The following is a 19,831-nucleotide window of genomic DNA, read 5'->3' on the forward strand; positions in this document are numbered from 1 at the left end:
CTGACGCATCAAAACACCAATAAATGGCCAAAATCATATATTAGCTAACTCTGAAGTAAGAACAATAACCTATAAAGAGCAGAGTGGATAGCAAAAAGGTAGAATCAAATAATATCTTTATTGAAAAAATTAATCAGCAAAGTAAAAAACACTAACAAACAAAAAAAGAAAAAGGGGATAAGCCATGAAAATTATTTCCATCCATAAGCAACCCAAAGGCACAATTGTATCACCAATACATAATGGATAAATATATATATATATATATTTTGACCACTAGGGGTCCTCAATATAAGGTTAGATATAGCACTCCTCTTCAGTCAGTATATAAAGCAATAAATCAGATATGTGGGACAAATCCACCTGTGCAAATAAGGCAAGAAGTAGATAAAATGCACTATATGGGCTGTGTTTCAATAACAAGCTAGAAAAGTATAAATGGCACTGCCAATATATAATATATTGCCTTGGGTTGCTTATGGATGGAAATAATTTTCATGGCTTATCCCCTTTTTCTTTTTTTGTTTGTTAGTGTTTTTTACTTTGCTGATTAATTTTTTCAATAAAGATATTATTTGATTCTACCTTTTTGCTATCCACTCTGCTCTTTATAGGTTATTATTCACCTGACGCATCAGCTGATCGTAAGTATCGCGGTGACGCGGGCGCCCGGCCGGTATCAGTGGATGCGTCAGGGGACTTCATCCCTGATTATCGGCAGCTGCTGCAGCGATCGGACGGGATCAGACTCCCGCCCCATCGCTGCAGGAGCTGCCGGTAATCAGCACATAAGTGAGTATTATTTTTTTTTATTTTTTTTTGCACCGATGCATCAGCTGATTGTATAATCGGCTTTTATACAATCAGCTGATGTGTGATGGGATTCAGGCACTTGGTCCTGACACATCATCTGATCGCTTTGCCTTCCAGCAAACCGATCAGATGATATTGGATCCGGATTGGACGGCGCGGGACCCTGACCCAGGATTACTGCGGAGGGGGGTTCTTTATTTCAATAAAGATGGAGTCACTAATTGTGTTGTGTTTTATTTCTAATAAAAATATTTTTCTGTGTGTTGTGTTTTTTTTTTTATCTTTACTAGAAATTCATGGTGGCCATGTCTAATATTGGCGTGACACCATGAATTTCGGGCTTAGGGCTAGCTGATAATATACAGCTAGCCCTAACTCCATTATTACCTAGCTAGCCACCCGGCATCAGGGCAGCTGGAAGAGTTGGATACAGCTCCAGAAGATGGCGCTTCTATGAAAGCGCCATTTTCTGGGGTGGCTGCGGGACTGCAATTTACAGCGGGGGTGCCTAGAAAGCATGGGCACCCTGCACTGTGGATTCCAATCCCCAGCTGCCTAGTTGTACCCGGCTGGACTCAAAAATTGGGCGAAGCTCACGTCATTTTTTTCATGAAGTAATTTAAAAAAAAGGGCTTCCCTATATTTTTGGTTCCCAGCCGGGTACAAATAGGCAGCTGGGGGTTGGGGGCATCCCGTACCTGCCTGCTGTACCCGGCTAGCATACAAAAATATGGCGAAGCCCACGTCATTTTTTTTGTTTGGGGGGGCAAAGAAATCCTGCATACAGTCCTGGAAGGAGGATGCTGAGCCTTGTAGTTCGACAGCTGCTGTCTGCTCTCCTGCATACACTATTGGATGGAGGATGCTGAGCCTTGTAGGTCTGCTCCCCCTGACTCTCCCTCAAGCATACAGTCCTGGATCGAGCATGCTGAGCCTTGTAGTTCTGCAGCTGTCTGCTCTTCTGCATATGTGGCGCCCCTGACCTGGTCAGGCACCACTGAGTACTGCACCCATGCTGGGGACAGTACAATACAGGTAATCCAGAAGGCTGACCGAGGTGTGACTACACAGGCGCATAGTGATCAGGTCTCACACATGTACCTTTGAGAGGACCCCTGGGGATCCCAGGAGGGGGCAAAGCCTTCACCTCCACTGGAAGGGTGGAGGGGGCAAAGCCTCCATCTCCACTCAAGGGGTGTGGTGGAGAGCCTGGTTGCTAGGTGGCGTAGGCAGGCACAAAAGGGAAAAGAGAAGGAGGAGGACAGTCTGAAGCAGAGTGTGGAGGAGTGAGGAGCATGAAGTGGAGCTCAGACAGGAGCAGCAGTGCAGGTCCCACGAGTGAGCCGGTTTAGTGCAGCAGTTCAGGGAGAGCAGACGTGAGGAGCAGACCCTGGAGCTGTTGCAGTCTAACAGCGTCCGCGCAGTGACTACCGACGGGGGAGAACGGTCACCTGGTAGTGCTGCCCGAACACCACACACAGCTGGAGAGAGAGCCGCGTAGTGGAAAGTACGGAGACTGTCAGGGAGTACCAGGCCCAAACGGGCGGCAGATCCCGGTGCGGGGATAGATCCACCTTTCCTTGCTAAACCTGCCGGTGTGGGGCCCTCAAAGCCCACGCCACAACACCCAAAAGCCGCAGCCACGTAGCCACAGTTAGGGCCCATAGTTCACAGGAGGCAAGCAGCTGGAGTGATCTGGTCCAGGCGACAAGCAAACGGCAAACCAACGAGGGGAGCAGCTACTTCCCTGGGTGACCCCCATAGGGACTAAAAGTCGGGGTTACCACAAACCACAGAAGGGCTAAGGAAGGCGAGTCGGTAGCCACCCTCATCAGTCAGCCTGAAGGATACCTGGTTCCAGCCTGGTTCATCCCAGCTACGCCCGGGTTACTCACCCTGCCATCTTCAGTGAGTAAAACCCCTGAAAGACATTCTGCTTGTGTGGAGTTATTCTGCGCCTTGTGGTTCTACACACCTACACAGGGCCCTGGGGCTTGCCTCACTCTCAGGAGGCTATTACAACTGACTGCACCCACCATCAGCCCCAGGCATCCCTTAATCTGCAGTGGCGGTCCCCACTGACCGCAATTCTGAGAGTGGCGTCACGACAATCCTAAAAGAAGGTTTCCTACCTGTGACAAGATCCAGCCGAGTGGAGTCCCTGAAGGTAATGCACCGACACTGCACTTGTGGGGCTTCACATCTGGCGTCACGAACAGGATAAGGACTAGACCTGTTCAGACAGGTGACCATGTGCCTGGGCGGTCCGCTTGAAAAATTGGAAGCGCCGCCATATTGCCACCATGAAAAGCGCGCTGAAAAACAACAGCAGCCCGCGCTGGGAGAAGTTACCACCCACGAAGAGGTGTGGCTACCCAGAGATCCCCTGCAGAGTCCTGACCTCGCAAGTGAAGAGAGCGGAGGCGTTCAGAGACGTCGGGACAGAAAGGGAGCCAGAAGCCTGCTGCTGGAAGAGGCAGAGCAGAAACTGAAGAGCCTGCTACTGGAGGCAGCGACGAGTCCGCTGCTGGGAAATCGTGCAGAAGAAGGCGCAGAGGAAATGGCGTCTGAACGCAGAAACCCAGAGCCAGGCTCCGCTGCCTGGTGGTATCGGGAACTTGCCCAGTTCTGCGACCGACTGGAGACCCGGGTCGTAGAGCAGATCAGAGAGGAACGCATGGAGTTGCTGGAGATGGCTGCAGCGGTTCAGGCCTACGAGGGGAGAGCCACGCGACGAGTGCCAGACCGGACGGCGACGACTCAGACCCCGATGGTGCCACTGATGGGTGAGTCCAGTGTTGCCCCTGCCAACGCGAGTGCCCCGACCCCTGCTGCCACGCCCGCGGTCCCTGAAGAGGCGCCCGGCGCGGCGACGCTGAACCAGGCCGCAGCAGCGATGCCCTGCCCGGCCCGCCAAGCCCAGGCCGCCGCAGCGATGCCCTGCCCGGCCCGCAAAGATCCGGCTGCCACCGCGACCCTCATCCATGCCGCAGGTGTGACGCTGACCCAGGCCGCCGCCTTGCTAGGCCCGGCCCGCCAAGACCCCACCGCAGCAGCGACGCTCGTCCGCGCCGCAAGTGAGGTGCTGAACCAGGCCGCAGCCACGCCAGGTGCGGCCCGCCAAGCTCCGATCGCTGCAGCGACGCCCAGCCCAGCCTGCACGGATCCCATCACAGCTGCGACGCCAATTCAGGCCGCCGCAGCGATGCCCTGCCCGGCCCGCCAAGAACCGGCCACAGTAGCGATGCCCGCTAAGACTCCAGCTGCGACCCTGATTGACACAGCGACGCTGATCCAGGCCGCCGCCATGCCCGGCACGGCCCGCCAAGACCAGGCCGCCGCCATGTCAGGCGCGGCCCGCCAAGACCAGGCCGCCGCCATGTCAGGCGCGGCCCGCCAAGACCAGGCCGCCGCCATGTCAGGCGCGGCCCGCCAAGACCAGGCCGCCGCCATGCAGGGCGCGGCCCGCCAAGACAAGAATGTACCTCTGTTTACCCCGGCCCGCAAGGCCAGAGCAGACACCGCTCCCCAGTCTAAGGAAGTCCCTGCTAGGAAGTCCCTGATAGGAGAGGACCCCGCATACTGGAAGCTGAAGGCTGATCTGGAGGCCCAGTTCCCACAGGAGATGGTGGACCGGTATCTGCTCCCTCCGCACACCCCCAAGGCGACTCCTGCAGTAACCACGCCAAAGAGTCCCCCGCCCGGGCCTGCTGATGAAAGTCCATCCCCAGCACTGCCACGACAGGAGTGCTTAGAAGAACTAAGGGGGAGAGGAGGCCAGGAAGCTGAGAAGCTGACCCCGGAGCCATCAGCAGTGGATCCATGCCCAGAGCCAGAGATGTTGCCATACTCCCGCTGGGATGAAGAGGAAGATTTGTCCAGAAACCTCACCTGGGAGCCTGCAAGCAGTGAAGTAGCAACCCAGCAGAATCCAGCCCGCAAGACACGGCGCCGTAGCAGAACCAAGCTTTCCCCTGCACCGCAGTCTCCAGAGCAGAGGGACGAAGTCATGGCCAGAGACTTGGAAGAGAAACGGTTCCTGAGAAGGGCCAGGTCCCAGGTTAGAGGTCCACTTTGTCGTGGAGTTGTAGAAGACTTCAGCTTGAAATCAGGATATGGCTTCATAGTAGCTCCTGGTATGAAAGAAGGCATATTTGTTAATAGAAGGGATGTTAGAGCCCATTTGCCCAGAGGACATCCAGGAAGGAATTTACAGATGGGAGATACAGTGGAATTCACAATGCATCAAGGAGAAAGAGGATGGTATGCACTTGACGTTACGCCATGTACCAGAGATTCCTATAGAAACCCAGCTGTCTCCATACCACAAGAAAAAGAAACAGATACAGAAGAAGAAAGGAAAGATAAAGAACCCACTGATGAGACTACCTCCGATGATGAGAGAAATGAAGAAAACAACAGGTGCCGCAGCCCTACAGGCCCAAGCCCTGGTAAGGAGGAATCTGCGTAAAGTAAAGTAAAGTACAGCAAGTTAAAGTTTTGAAAAGTTTGCAACGTTAATGTTCAAGAATGTGCCCACATGAACTAATGTGAGAAACCTCTTTTTGCACTTTGAAAAATGAACCTTAAGGCTATGAACTGGCTATAGCCACAAACTCTCGCAGTGTAAATAGTTACCCCAGAGGTACCACCACCAGAGCCAGCCTGTTTAGGGGCTTGGCTCGCCTGCAACCAGGGAGCACGTCCGTTTATGGGGCCTTGGCTCGCCTGCAACCAGGGAGCATGCCTGTTTATGGGGCCTGGCTCTCCACCACAAAGAGGGTACCTGGTCAGCACCAACTGTGGAGGCCGCCTCTACATCCTGCCAGAAGAGGCTGAAGGCGCGGCTCCACCAGGCCAGGTATACCCTGAAACCACCAGCCCATGAAAGCCGCCTCTACATCCTGCCAGAAGTGGCTGAAGGCGCGGCCAACGTGAGAGGGTTTTGGGTGGGTTAACGGACTTGTGGGTGGAGGGTGGTGATGTATGGTACCTGGTGGTTTTAAAAGTTTTACCATGTTTTAATGTTTTATGCATTTTAAACTGTTGTCTTGCAGCCCGAGGACGTGCTGGTGATAACTAAGGGGGAATGTGGCGCCCCTGACCTGGTCAGGCACCACTGAGTACTGCACCCATGCTGGGGACAGTACAATACAGGTAATCCAGAAGGCTGACCGAGGTGTGACTACACAGGCGCATAGTGATCAGGTCTCACACATGTACCTTTGAGAGGACCCCTGGGGATCCCAGGAGGGGGCAAAGCCTTCACCTCCACTGGAAGGGTGGAGGGGGCAAAGCCTCCATCTCCACTCAAGGGGTGTGGTGGAGAGCCTGGTTGCTAGGTGGCGTAGGCAGGCACAAAAGGGAAAAGAGAAGGAGGAGGACAGTCTGAAGCAGAGTGTGGAGGAGTGAGGAGCATGAAGTGGAGCTCAGACAGGAGCAGCAGTGCAGGTCCCACGAGTGAGCCGGTTTAGTGCAGCAGTTCAGGGAGAGCAGACATGAGGAGCAGACCCTGGAGCTGTTGCAGTCTAACAGCGTCCGCGCAGTGACTACCGACGGGGGAGAACGGTCACCTGGTAGTGCTGCCCGAACACCACACACAGCTGGAGAGAGAGCCGCGTAGTGGAAAGTACGGAGACTGTCAGGGAGTACCAGGCCCAAACGGGCGGCAGATCCCGGTGCGGGGATAGATCCACCTTTCCTTGCTAAACCTGCCGGTGTGGGGCCCTCAAAGCCCACGCCACAACACCCAAAAGCCGCAGCCACGTAGCCACAGTTAGGGCCCATAGTTCACAGGAGGCAAGCAGCTGGAGTGATCTGGTCCAGGCGACAAGCAAACGGCAAACCAACGAGGGGAGCAGCTACTTCCCTGGGTGACCCCCATAGGGACTAAAAGTCGGGGTTACCACAAACCACAGAAGGGCTAAGGAAGGCGAGTCGGTAGCCACCCTCATCAGTCAGCCTGAAGGATACCTGGTTCCAGCCTGGTTCATCCCAGCTACGCCCGGGTTACTCACCCTGCCATCTTCAGTGAGTAAAACCCCTGAAAGACATTCTGCTTGTGTGGAGTTATTCTGCGCCTTGTGGTTCTACACACCTACACAGGGCCCTGGGTCTTGCCTCACTCTCAGGAGGCTATTACAACTGACTGCACCCACCATCAGCCCCAGGCATCCCTTAATCTGCAGTGGCGGTCCCCACTGACCGCAATTCTGAGAGTGGCGTCACGACAATCCTAAAAGAAGGTTTCCTACCTGTGACAAGATCCAGCCGAGTGGAGTCCCTGAAGGTAATGCACCGACACTGCACTTGTGGGGCTTCACACATACACTAGTGGAGAATGAAGAACACATTGAAGAAGGAAATGACATCAGACCTTTTTTTTTTGTTCACTGATAAAAAACGCATAAGGACGCAGTGAGCAAAAACGCAGCAAAAAAACGCACCAAATCGCGGCAAAACGCGTGCGTTTTTTGCCGCGTTTTTTCGACGCAGGTGCGTTTTTGTGCGTTTTTAGCGGCCAAAAACGCACAAAAACGCAGCGTCAAAAAATGCAGTGTGCGTACATAGCCTTAATGGAGCCCCTTTATCATTAAACACACAGTGTTATCAGTCAGCCCTGTGGTCTCTGACCTTCTCTCCTGTTGGAGGTGTTGGGCCTGCAGAATCACAGCCACCAAGCACAGCCCTGGTTAACCCTTCATGCTCCCCTAACAAAAGCTACAACTCAGCCCCTGTCACTGAGGATATACTGAGATCTGTGATGTCAGAGCTGAAGCAAGCCATCCACGCAGATATAACCTCAGTAGTTACCATGCTTAATAAAGAAATCACGCAGATTGGTGACAGAACCTCACATATAGAGGGGAAACTGGAGGAGTACACCACAGCGCACAACCAGCTAGTAGATGCGCATAATGAGGCGGACGATGAGATTACAGCCCTAAAACTGAAAATCGCGGATCTCGAAGACCGATCCAGACGAAATAACTTACGTTTCAGAGGGATTCCTGAGAACGTGCCCGCGGACGCACTGACAGAGTTCTTAACGGACTTTTTTACAGCACTAGTGCCGTCAGCAGAGCAGAGGGATCTACTGATTGATAGGGCGCACCGGATCCCCAAACCCAAATCCGTTCCCAGCTCCGCACCACGGGACGTGATCGCCAGACTGCACTTCTATCATTTTAAAGAGGCAGTAACCAAGGCGGCGGCAGCAAACAAGCAAGAACATCCAGAAAGATTCCAGAACATCCTGGTGTTCACCGACCTGTCTGCGGACACTCTGAATAGAAGGCGGGAATTCTCATCCGCAACCAAGATCCTGCGGGACAATAACATCACCTACAAATGGGGATACCCGGTAAAGCTAATCGTGATGAAAAATGGAGTCACACACGTCCTCGTGTCCCCCAGAGAGGCTATGACCCTGCTCCAAGACTGGTCCCTGACATCTGTGGACGAAGATACCAGCTCCCCGCTAAAGAAGAGACCCCTGATGCTGAACAAGGAATGGTCCTGAACAGGGACACCTTCATTCCATTCTCTATTTTGATGCCACTTTCTATTTTGATGCCACTCTTTGTTTTGATTGGCAGGTTGGAGGGGCACGAGAATAACGTTTAGTTTTTCTCTCGTTTTATTCTCACCCCCCATTGATACTGGATAGGGACGAATATCCAGTTGGTTAACGTAGAACCGGACTCTGAATTGTAACCTGTTCTAAGTACTGTTTGCGCCCTAACCCTTTGTTTCCCTTACCATTACCTTGTACTTGGTGACATATTGATTTCTGTTTTTTCTTCTTTTATTACTATATCTGATGGTATTTAAAATTTCAACTATTAATGTGAAAGGTTTGAACAGCCCCTTTAAGAGATCATTATTGTGGAAAGAGGCCCAGACGCTTAAAGCGGACATATTATGTGTCCAAGAGACTCACCTAAACAGCGAGGACGCACATAGACTAAAACACCAGCATTACCCCCACATCTATACCTCACATGCAGTGAAAAAGAAAAGAGGCGTAACGATTGCGATAAAGGACACTATAGTGTTCCAGCTCATTGATAAAATCCTAGATGACGAGGGCAGATATGTGATACTCATATGCAATATCAATAATAAGACATACACAATCACATCTATATGCGCACCTAATTCAGGACAAATCACCTTTATTAGAGAACTTATGACCAAATTATCCAAAATAAAACAAGGATTGCAACTAATCTGCGGAGACTTCATTATCGTCCCGATCCCCAGTATAGACAAATCCTGGTGCTCCAAGAAAACATCCCAGTTTCGCTGTCCCAATGCCTCCTGTCAGAAGAATTGTACAACACATGGAGGGTCCTTCACGCCTCCGAACGGGACTAGACATTTTACTCACATCCACATAAAATATACTCCAGAATTGACCTAATAGTGGTGGATAAGTGGCTCCTGCAAAATATATAATCGGCCCAAATAGGGAACATAACCTGGTTGGACCATGCCCCTATGTCATGCCAAATAAGAGAGCCATATAATAACCCAACATATTACCCATGGAGAATTAATAACCACTTAATATCCTCAGATAGTATCAAATCCCAAATCAAAGACCTGTTACAGGAATATTTTGATATTAATAGCACCCCAGATATGTCCCCGACCACAGTGTGGTGCGCCCACAAGGCGTACATAAGAGGACGGCTAATACAGATAGCAGCACAACACAAAAAGCTAAGAATGCGACAGATAGAGGAACTTCACAAAAGTATAGCATCAATAGAGGATGCCCATAAAAACAGCCCCTCACCCGCTATATACAAAGACCTACAAAAGGCAAGATATGATCTATACCAACTACTCCAATATAAACGCAAGCACAACATGAGGAGAAGCAAAGCCAAATATTACTGGCAGGGAAACAAGGCGAGCAAAATACTAGCCAATAAAATCAAAGCCAGACTAACAAAGCAAAGGATAGCTCATATACAAGACGCCCAAAAGAACAAAATATACAACCCTAAAGACATCGCCAACACCTTCGCCAAATACTACTCCTCACTCTACAACCTCAAAGACGACAACCTCACCCCACAACCCAGCGCTGAACTCATTAATAACTTCCTAAATAGTATATCACTACCCAAAATCCCAGAGGACAAACTGACGGCAATAAACCAACCCATAAGCCAAATAGAAATCCAACAAGCCATCCAAACATCTAAGAATAAATCCCCAGGACCGGACGGGATAACGAACGAATACTTCAAGACATTTCATCAAATATTGTCCCCACACCTATTACTAGTCTTCCAGAATATATTTGAAACAGGCCAAATACGAGATGAGATGCTACAGGCGACCATAGTCCCCATCCCCAAACCAGGTAAAACCCCCGACCAAACCAATAGCTTCAGGCCGATCTCCCTACTGAATACTGACCTCAAGCTATACTCCAGAATCTCCGGTGTAATGCCCTCCCTGGTGCACAGAGACCAGGTTGGGTTTATCAAATCCAGACAGACGCTGGATGGCACCAGACGGATGATTGACCTCATCAGTGTGGCGGGGAGAGGCCGGACGCCTTCTCTGCTCCTGGCACTGGACGCGGAGAAGGCCTTCGATCGGGTGCATTGGGGCTATCTATTTGAGGTTCTATCCAGATTCGGATTTACTGGCAGCATTTTTAATGCAATTACTTTATTATACTCTCATCCATCAGTGTCAGTTTTTGTCTCTGGAATGATGTCGGACAAGTTCCCTGTCACAAATGGGACGAGACAAGGGTGTCCGCTATCGCCCCTCATATTCGCCTTGGCGATTGAACCTTTAGCGGAAAAAATCCGATCTCACCCAGTAATATCAGGAATCCAGGTGGACAGGACAGAACACAAAATAGGTCTGTTTGCGGACGACATCATTCTAGCGATAACAAACCCCACAGAGTCATTACCGGCAGCAATGCAAATCATTGATCTGTTCTCTAGAATCTCATATTATAAACTAAACACGTCTAAATGTCAGGTATTAAACCTAACCCCATCCACAACGTACCCCAAAAAATTCCAGAACAAGTACCCCTTCAATTGGAATAACGATAGTATTGAGTACCTAGGTATCCGGCTAACACTCTCGGCAGATAAAATGCTATCTCTGAATTATGAGTCCCTGAGGAGGAAAATCCAAGCTGACATATTAAGAATGAAGAAACACGAGCTATCGTGGATGGGCAGAATAGCATCAGTGAAGATGTTCATTCTCCCGCAGATATTGTATCTGTTCCGCAATCTCCCCATCATATTCCCAATGAAAATACTAAAAGAGATACAAGCCATCCTCTCCAAACATATATGGCAGGGAAAACAGCCCAGAGTCCAAGCGGACACACTCTACACCCCTATAAGTAAGGGGGGCCTGGGATACCCCTCAGTGGTCCGCTACTACAGAGCCGCATTATTCGAGCAGCTACGTTTCATGTGGAACGATGACGATGACCGGCACTGGATAGCCATTGAGAAATATCTGATTGGAGCCACCAGTGTCGCAGCCTTTTTCCATGCACACCACACTTTAATCCCTGGTAGGAATTGTAACATATCCCCAACCATAGACGCGATGCTGGAGCTATGGAAGATGTTAACTCATAAATTAGGCCTTATACAAATCGTACTCCTTAAGGCCCCCATAGAGACACTGGAGCATTGTATCCCTGACCTAAAGCTTAAAAACTGGAAACTATGCCAAATCACATCTATTGGGAATCTCTATGATGGGGAGGAACTAATCCCCTTCTCATCATTGCGAGATAGATACAATATACCACAAAGGGACTTCTACAAATATCTGCAGATCCGACACTTCCTCTATGGAAGGAAGGAGCAGATGACTGCACCGTCATCTAAGCTGTACTCTATGCTACTGAACCCCACCTCACAGATTAAAGCATTGTCTATAAGCTATCATTGTATGCTAGAGAATACCCTCGCTAACCACATACCTACAAAAATGGGAAAGAGACTTACACTGTACCTTCACACCGGATCAATGGCGAGCATCCTTCCTAATTATTGGAAGCAAATCTAAATGCACTAACCACACTAACCGCAAGGAAACTATTATATAGGTGGTATCTCACCCCCCATAAACTATCTAAGATGTCCTGCAATTCCCCGGACACGTGCTGGAGATGTGGAGATCCCGGCGCAGACATGTTACACATATGGTGGAAATGTAGTAATGTCAGACGCCTGTGGGAAGCAATAAATCATTTAATATTTCAGATTTGTGGTGTAGGAATAACGCTGTCCGCACAGCAGGCGCTGCTCGCCATCGATCTGGACTCACTCCCCTACGAGATCCGCACAGTGATTGTAAATATCATTGTGGCCACAAGACTCAAAATCGCAAGTTACTGGAAAACCCCCCAATGCCCCGCATTAAAGGCGCTGCTCGCCATCGATCTGGACTCACTCCCCTACGAGATCCGCACAGTGATTGTAAATATCATTGTGGCCACAAGACTCAAAATCGCAAGTTACTGGAAAACCCCCCAATGCGTATATGTGTATATATACAATATGTGTGTGTATATATATGTGTGTGTATATATATATATACAGTTAGGTCCAGAAATATTTGGACAGTGACACAATTTTCGCGAGTTGGGCTCTGCATGCCACCACATTGGATTTGAAATGAAACCTCTACAACAGAATTCAAGTGCAAATTGTAACGTTTAATTTGAAGGTTTGAACAAAAATATCTGATAGAAATTGTAGGAATTGTACACATTTCTTTACAAACACTCCACATTTTAGCAGGTCAAAAGTAATTGGACAAATAAACCAAACCCAAACAAAATATTTTTATTTTCAATATTTTGTTGCGAATCCTTTGGAGGCAATCACTGCCTTAAGTCTGGAACCCATGGACATCACCAAACGCTGGGTTTCCTCCTTCTTAATGCTTTGCCAGGCCTTTACAGCCGCAGCCTTCAGGTCTTGCTTGTTTGTGGGTCTTTCCGTCTTAAGTCTGTATTTGAGCAAGTGAAATGCATGCTCAATTGGGTTAAGATCTGGTGATTGACTTGGCCATTGCAGAATGTTCCACTTTTTTGCACTCATGAACTCCTGGGTAGCTTTGGCTGTATGCTTGGGGTCATTGTCCATCTGTACTATGAAGCGCCGTCCGATCAACTTTGCGGCATTTGGCTGAATCTGGGCTGAAAGTATATCCCGGTACACTTCAGAATTCATCCGGCTACTCTTGTCTGCTGTTATGTCATCAATAAACACAAGTGACCCAGTGCCATTGAAAGCCATGCATGCCCATGCCATCACGTTGCCTCCACCATGTTTTACAGAGGATGTGGTGTGCCTTGGATCATGTGCCGTTCCCTTTCTTCTCCAAACTTTTTTCTTCCCATCATTCTGGTACAGGTTGATCTTTGTCTCATCTGTCCATAGAATACTTTTCCAGAACTGAGCTGGCTTCATGAGGTGTTTTTCAGCAAATTTAACTCTGGCCTGTCTATTTTTGGAATTGATGAATGGTTTGCATCTAGATGTGAACCCTTTGTATTTACTTTCATGGAGTCTTCTCTTTACTGTTGACTTAGAGACAGATACACCTACTTCACTGAGAGTGTTCTGGACTTCAGTTGATGTTGTGAACGGGTTCTTCTTCACCAAAGAAAGTATGCGGCGATCATCCACCACTGTTGTCATCCGTGGATGCCCAGGCCTTTTTGAGTTCCCAAGCTCACCAGTCAATTCCTTTTTTCTCAGAATGTACCCGACTGTTGATTTTGCTACTCCAAGCATGTCTGCTATCTCTCTGATGGATTTTTTCTTTTTTTTCAGCCTCAGGATGTTCTGCTTCACCTCAATTGAGAGTTCCTTAGACCGCATGTTGTCTGGTCACAGCAACAGCTTCCAAATGAAAAACCACACACCTGTAATCAACCCCAGACCTTTTAACTACTTCATTGATTACAGGTTAACGAGGGAGACGCCTTCAGAGTTAATTGCAGCCCTTAGAGTCCCTTGTCCAATTACTTTTGGTCCCTTGAAAAAGAGGAGGCTATGCATTACAGAGCTATGATTCCTAAACCCTTTCTCCGATTTGGATGTCAAAACTCTCATATTGCAGCTGGGAGTGTGCACTTTCAGCCCATATTATATATATAATTGTATTTCTGAACATGTTTTTGTAAACAGCTAAAATAACAAAACTTGTGTCACTGTCCAAATATTTCTGGACCTAACTGTATGTGTGTGTATATATATGTGTTTGTATATATATATATATATATGTGTGTATATATATATATGTGTGTGTATATATATATATATGTGTGTATATATATATATATATGTATATATGTATATATATCTGTATATATGTATATATATATATGTGTATATATGTATATATATATGTGTATATATGTATATATGTATATGTGTATATGTATATATGTATATATATATATATGTGTATATATATATATATATATATATATATATATATGTATATATATATATATATATATATATATATATATATATATATATATGTGTATGTATATATATATGTGTATATATATATATATATATATATATGTGTATGTATATATATATGTGTATATATATATATATGTATATATGTATATGTGTATATATATATGTATATATATATATATATATATGTGTATATAATTAATACAAAGGACCGGCACTCCAAATCTTCTGAAATATTTTTGTAGTTTATTCCATCATAATATACAGGCGTAAATTACGCGTTTCGGCTAATAGTGAGCCTTTTTCACATCTATAGATTAAATGAATGCACACAAATATATATACACACAATGAGTGGATTACTTCCTTTGTGACTGACCCACCTATCTCATCTGCATACTAAATTAATTAGTTAAATTATATTAATCAAATTTCCATATATGTTTTTCATTAGAATTCAAACTGAAACAAGCAGATTCACTGAGATGATGGTTCAACCACAATTACAAATGGATTTAGACATATAAAGAACCAATAGTTGAACAACAGCCTAATAAATCAAAGGGTTAAATTTTTCCACCTTTGCTCAAAATTACATAAATTATTTGACATTTTCCATGTAAATTGGTACATCTTTAATATTGCAAATACACTGTCATTACATGTCAAGTATATTTTTTCTTGATTTTAATAAATCGCATTTTTCCTTTTGAAGAAAAATTAAAAAATGAAAATAAAAATAAACTCTGTTGCATCAATTCAATATTTCATTACATGTATGGCTGTGTTAAAAAAACAAGTTACATCATAATCCCTATTCAGTCCCAGTGGATGGAGAGACTGCAGTCGGTGTATCCAGTATAGCTCACGCTGCTTCAATGCCCTGACATGATCTCCTCCTCGCCTGGGCTGCGGGACTTGCTCCAGGATCTGATAACGCAATTGTGACACATTGTGTTTGTGTTCAGCAATGTCCTGCGGTACCGGTAATAAAACATTCTTTTGTCTAATGGTGTATTTATGATTGGAAAGCCTCTCTTTTAGTTTCACAGTTGTTTCCCCGACGTAGATAAGACTAGAGTTGAGCGCGGTTCGTGGTTCTCCAGTTCGCGGCTCGAGTGATTTTGGGGGCTGTTCTAGATCGAACTAGAACTCGAGCTTTTTTGCAAAAGCTCGATAGTTCTAGATACGTTCGAGAACGGTTCTAGCAGCAAAAACAAAACAGCTAATTCCTAGCTGGCTTTCCGCTGTTGTAGCTGTTCTGTTTTGTCACAAGTCAGCTTATGGGATCACCAGTGAGGTCCTCTTGAGTTAGGCCTCTTCAGACCTAATCAAGATCGAGCGCTCGGAGAGAAAAGACCAGCATCCATGTGGGCATGATCAATTTCTTCTGTTTATTTCATCAAAGTACAGTTTATTTATACCATTTACAGATCAATGTGATATTGCAAAAGAAAAAGAAAAAAACTTCGAGCTGAACTTTACTAATTGTTCATATGACCTTTAAGTTTTAGCAAAACAAAAATGTAGAGTCATGCATATGAGATAAGAAGAACATTTAGAAACCATAATAATCCTTGAGTCTGTCTCTTATTCCGTAGGCTCCATAATGACTATGAACTACCATCAGATATACTTACTAATAACAATAAATCTTTAATAAAGAAAAAGAGAAACTATTAACCCTTCTATATCAATTTCCCCCTTTTGTAAATGGTTTAACCTTCACTACAGGGTCAGTAGGCGTCCAAACAGGAGCTGCTGGCTCATGGGCCTAGTACCCATGAGGGGTCTTCCTACCACTTCACCCATCCACCCTCAGTGTGGACACCTACTCCCGGTCAGCAGAGGCCATTTGGGGTCCGTAGTAAACTACAGAGGGTTCAATGCTGGGACTCTTAGAACATACATTATTCAATAGTTTAGGTAATGCATATATCAATGTTTTTACAGCTATATAAAGCAGTAGACAGAACAACAATATTTGCATACAGGTTTGTATAATGCCAGAAACCCAACCTGCTATGCCTTTAAACCAATTGGCTGGATTCATAAAAGAAAATGTATTTCCCCACCAGGAGTCCTTGTTGGCATCGTGCTCTTTTAACCATTTATCCCTAAGTTCACTTGTTTTCTGTATATCTGCTCTAACCTGGAGGTTGCCTGCAGGGTCAATGTAATGGCAACAGGCAGGACCAATTATTTGACACATTCCGCCGTCTTTTGCTGTCACAAAGTCTAGCACTATAGTATGCTGGTTAGTGACTACAATTAATTGTTTTTGTATAGCATTGGTAGCATTTAGAATCTCAAGAACCCGAAAAATTTGATCATCCAGGTAGTCAGTGGACTCTACTAGCTTGTCCCACATTTGCATTAAGAAAGGGTGTATGAAAATAGCACTAAATACCTTATTTGCTTTTCCCAATTCTACTACATGAGGCCTACCATTTGGCCGGGGTTTATTATCTGCTGCTCGTTTATACAAGGTATGAATTGGGACAGCTGCTACATCTACTTTACTATGAGGAACTATGAAAGTGGCTGGTGTAAGTCTGGCAAGTGTGCAAACCCCTCTCATGTCAGGGCTCACCCACTTGTGAGCACGATTCCCACAAACCAAAAACACTCCCTCTGGAAAAATACAAAAGTGAGTTTGACTTTGTACACAATAAAGCAGATTCAGAAGCCCCTTCATGACTTTATGAGCACACCACGTATTGTTCATTTGTTTTCCGGTCATACCCGAGATACAGCTACCCCGCTCCCTCCTAAAAGTCCGTCTAATAAATGATGATGTACAGCCCTCAATACCCTTCTGATATACTGTCTCATTGTCCTTGGTTGAGTCATGTGTATGTATATAGAAACAGTTATTGTCTTCTCCACAATTTCCAACACCATTGTATTGAAGACTGAACCATAATCCATCATGGGGAATGGGGCCCGAATGAGGAATCTTAGTCTTTATTTTGGCAATTATGCCCATGTCTGAATCGTATTCCATCCACCACGAGTATCCATCGGGTCGAGTGATATTTAGCTGGAACCAGGGTTTAGTGACCCATCCAACTATAGTCAATGTAGCAGATACATCACGAGGTACATCTTCTCCCAAAAATCTAGATTGAGTCCAGGTTTCATTGTGTATACAGTCTGGTACCAATACCTCCTGTGGTTCCAGAGGTAAGGCTAAATAAGGCATAGTCTTTGAAGAAATAGGACTGTGTGTGCAGATCCAACAGTCTTTTGGCTTTTCTCCCTCCATGTCCTCAGTAAGAGAAATATGGTGGCGAATGAGTTTATTATCCCAGTCCGTATTAAAAAGTTCGCTCAGTGTCTTTGTTTGTTGCAGCAACCCTGCTACACCTAGCAGGATAATTAGCAAGACTGTCATTCTGCCGGTGGAGTGACCTTTTTACAGTGACTGGCGTGGATCCAGGTGGGTTTTCCCTCAAGTTTCACTGAGGTGGATGTGGTCAGCTGGACTTGGAATGGGCCATCAAAGCGTGGATCTAGGCTCCTTCTCACGTGTCTGCGCACGACCACCCAATCACCTGGATTCAGCTGATGCACATCTGCACTTGCATTGGGATCTGGAATGGATGAAAAGACATGTTTATGCACCACATTAAGTCTTTCCTGTAAGGCCTGGACGTAGGCTGTCATAGTGCCGTGTTGCATCTGTAACACTTGTGGAAAGTAGAGACCTGTTTTTGGGGCACTACCAAAAAGGACTTCAAAAGGAGACAAGCCTGTCTTCCTATTTGGAGTGTGTCTGACTGAAAAGAGTGCCAGGGATAAGCACTCTACCCAATTCTTTCCTGTCTCTGCCATGGCCTTTTGAATTTTTAGTTTAAGTGTCCCGTTTAATCTCTCTACTTTTCCACTGCTCTGTGGATGATAAGGGGTATGGAATGCCTGCTCTATTCCCAGGGCCTGCATAATGTCCCTCATTATTTCTCCAGTGAAGTGTGTACCCCTGTCACTTTCTATGGCTTCTGGGATGCCATACCGACAGACTAGTTCCTTCATCAGTTTTTCTGCAGTTGTTTTAGCATTTGCACATTTTACTGGATAGGCCTCAACCCATCCTGAGAAGAGATCTACACATACCAGGACGTATTCATACACTCCTACCTTGGGTAGTTGTATGTAGTCTATTTGCAGTCGTTGAAACGGATAGAGCGGTTTGGGTGTTGCTTTCTTAGGGACTTTTACTGTTTTACCTGGGTTGTGTTGTGCGCAGATAATGCAGGATTGTACGTGTTTGGAGGCTACGTAACTGAAGCCAGGAGCGATCCAGAAGGCATTCACCTGGTTACACATGTGACTTTTTGAGGCGTGAGTGGGGCCATGTGTTGCTTGTGCCATCATAGGGAACAGGGACCTTGGTAAACACAACCTATCCTTACTTTCCCATACTCCATTCGAGTTCAACCCAGCTCCCATTTTCCCCCAGTGTTCCTTCTCTGTTTGGGCAGCCTGATGCTGGAGGGATTTCAGGACATCCAGACTCACTGTGGCTGGGACTTGCTGGCTCCCTGCCACTATCCTCTGATCCCTAGGCCTCTTTGCCGCTGCTTTCGCAGCCGCATCCGCCCTTCTATTGCCCGCTACCTCCAGTGAGTCACCTTTTGTGTGTGCTTTCACCTTAATGATGCCAACCTGGACTGGTAACATTAGTGCCTCCATTAACTGTTTTACCAATTCTGCATTTTTAATAGGCTTACCAGCTGACGTAAGAAAAGCTCTACTTCTCCAGATAGGGCCAAAATCATGACAGATCCCAAATCCATACTTTGAGTCTGAATAAACATTAATTTTCCTACCTGACCCCGCTCTACACGCCTCAATGAGCGCTGTTAGCTCCGCCTCCTGCGCGGACATGTGCGGCGGGAGTGGTTCAGCTCGGATTACCTCATGCGAGGATACTACTGCATATCCAGTGTAGAATCTCCCATCCAGGTGGTATCTGGAGCCATCTACAAAAAACTCAAAATCTGCATTAGTAATAGGTGTATCATAGACATGTGGAAAACCTGCTGTCTCCTGACTCATCAGCTCTATGCAGTCATGCTCGTGCGTCATGTCAAAGTATTCATCCTCACTTGCTACCATTGTCACCAATTCCCCCTTTTCTGAATCTACTGGCAAAAGGGTGGCTGGATTCAGAACATTACACCTCTTGAGGGTGACATACTCAGGAATCAGAAGGGCACATTCAAGTCTGAGCTGTCTGGCCATAGACAGGTGTTTCGGTTGGACTTGCACAAGTATAGCATGGATGTCATGCGGGGAGTAAATTGTTAAGGGAAATGTCAATGTGATCTCGCAAGCTTTCCCTAGCAGTACTGCAGCAGCCGCTACAGCACGGACACACGTGGGTGACCCTCTGACAACTGGGTCCAATCGCGCTGAGTAGTAAGCTATTGGTCTTTGTTTGTCACCATGTTGCTGTGTGAGGACGGCTGTCGCATGCCCTCCCTGTTCTGTGCAAAACA

This window comes from Anomaloglossus baeobatrachus, chromosome 10 (genome assembly GCF_048569485.1).
Source record: "Anomaloglossus baeobatrachus isolate aAnoBae1 chromosome 10, aAnoBae1.hap1, whole genome shotgun sequence".
NCBI classification, from domain to species: Eukaryota; Metazoa; Chordata; class Amphibia; order Anura; family Aromobatidae; genus Anomaloglossus; species Anomaloglossus baeobatrachus.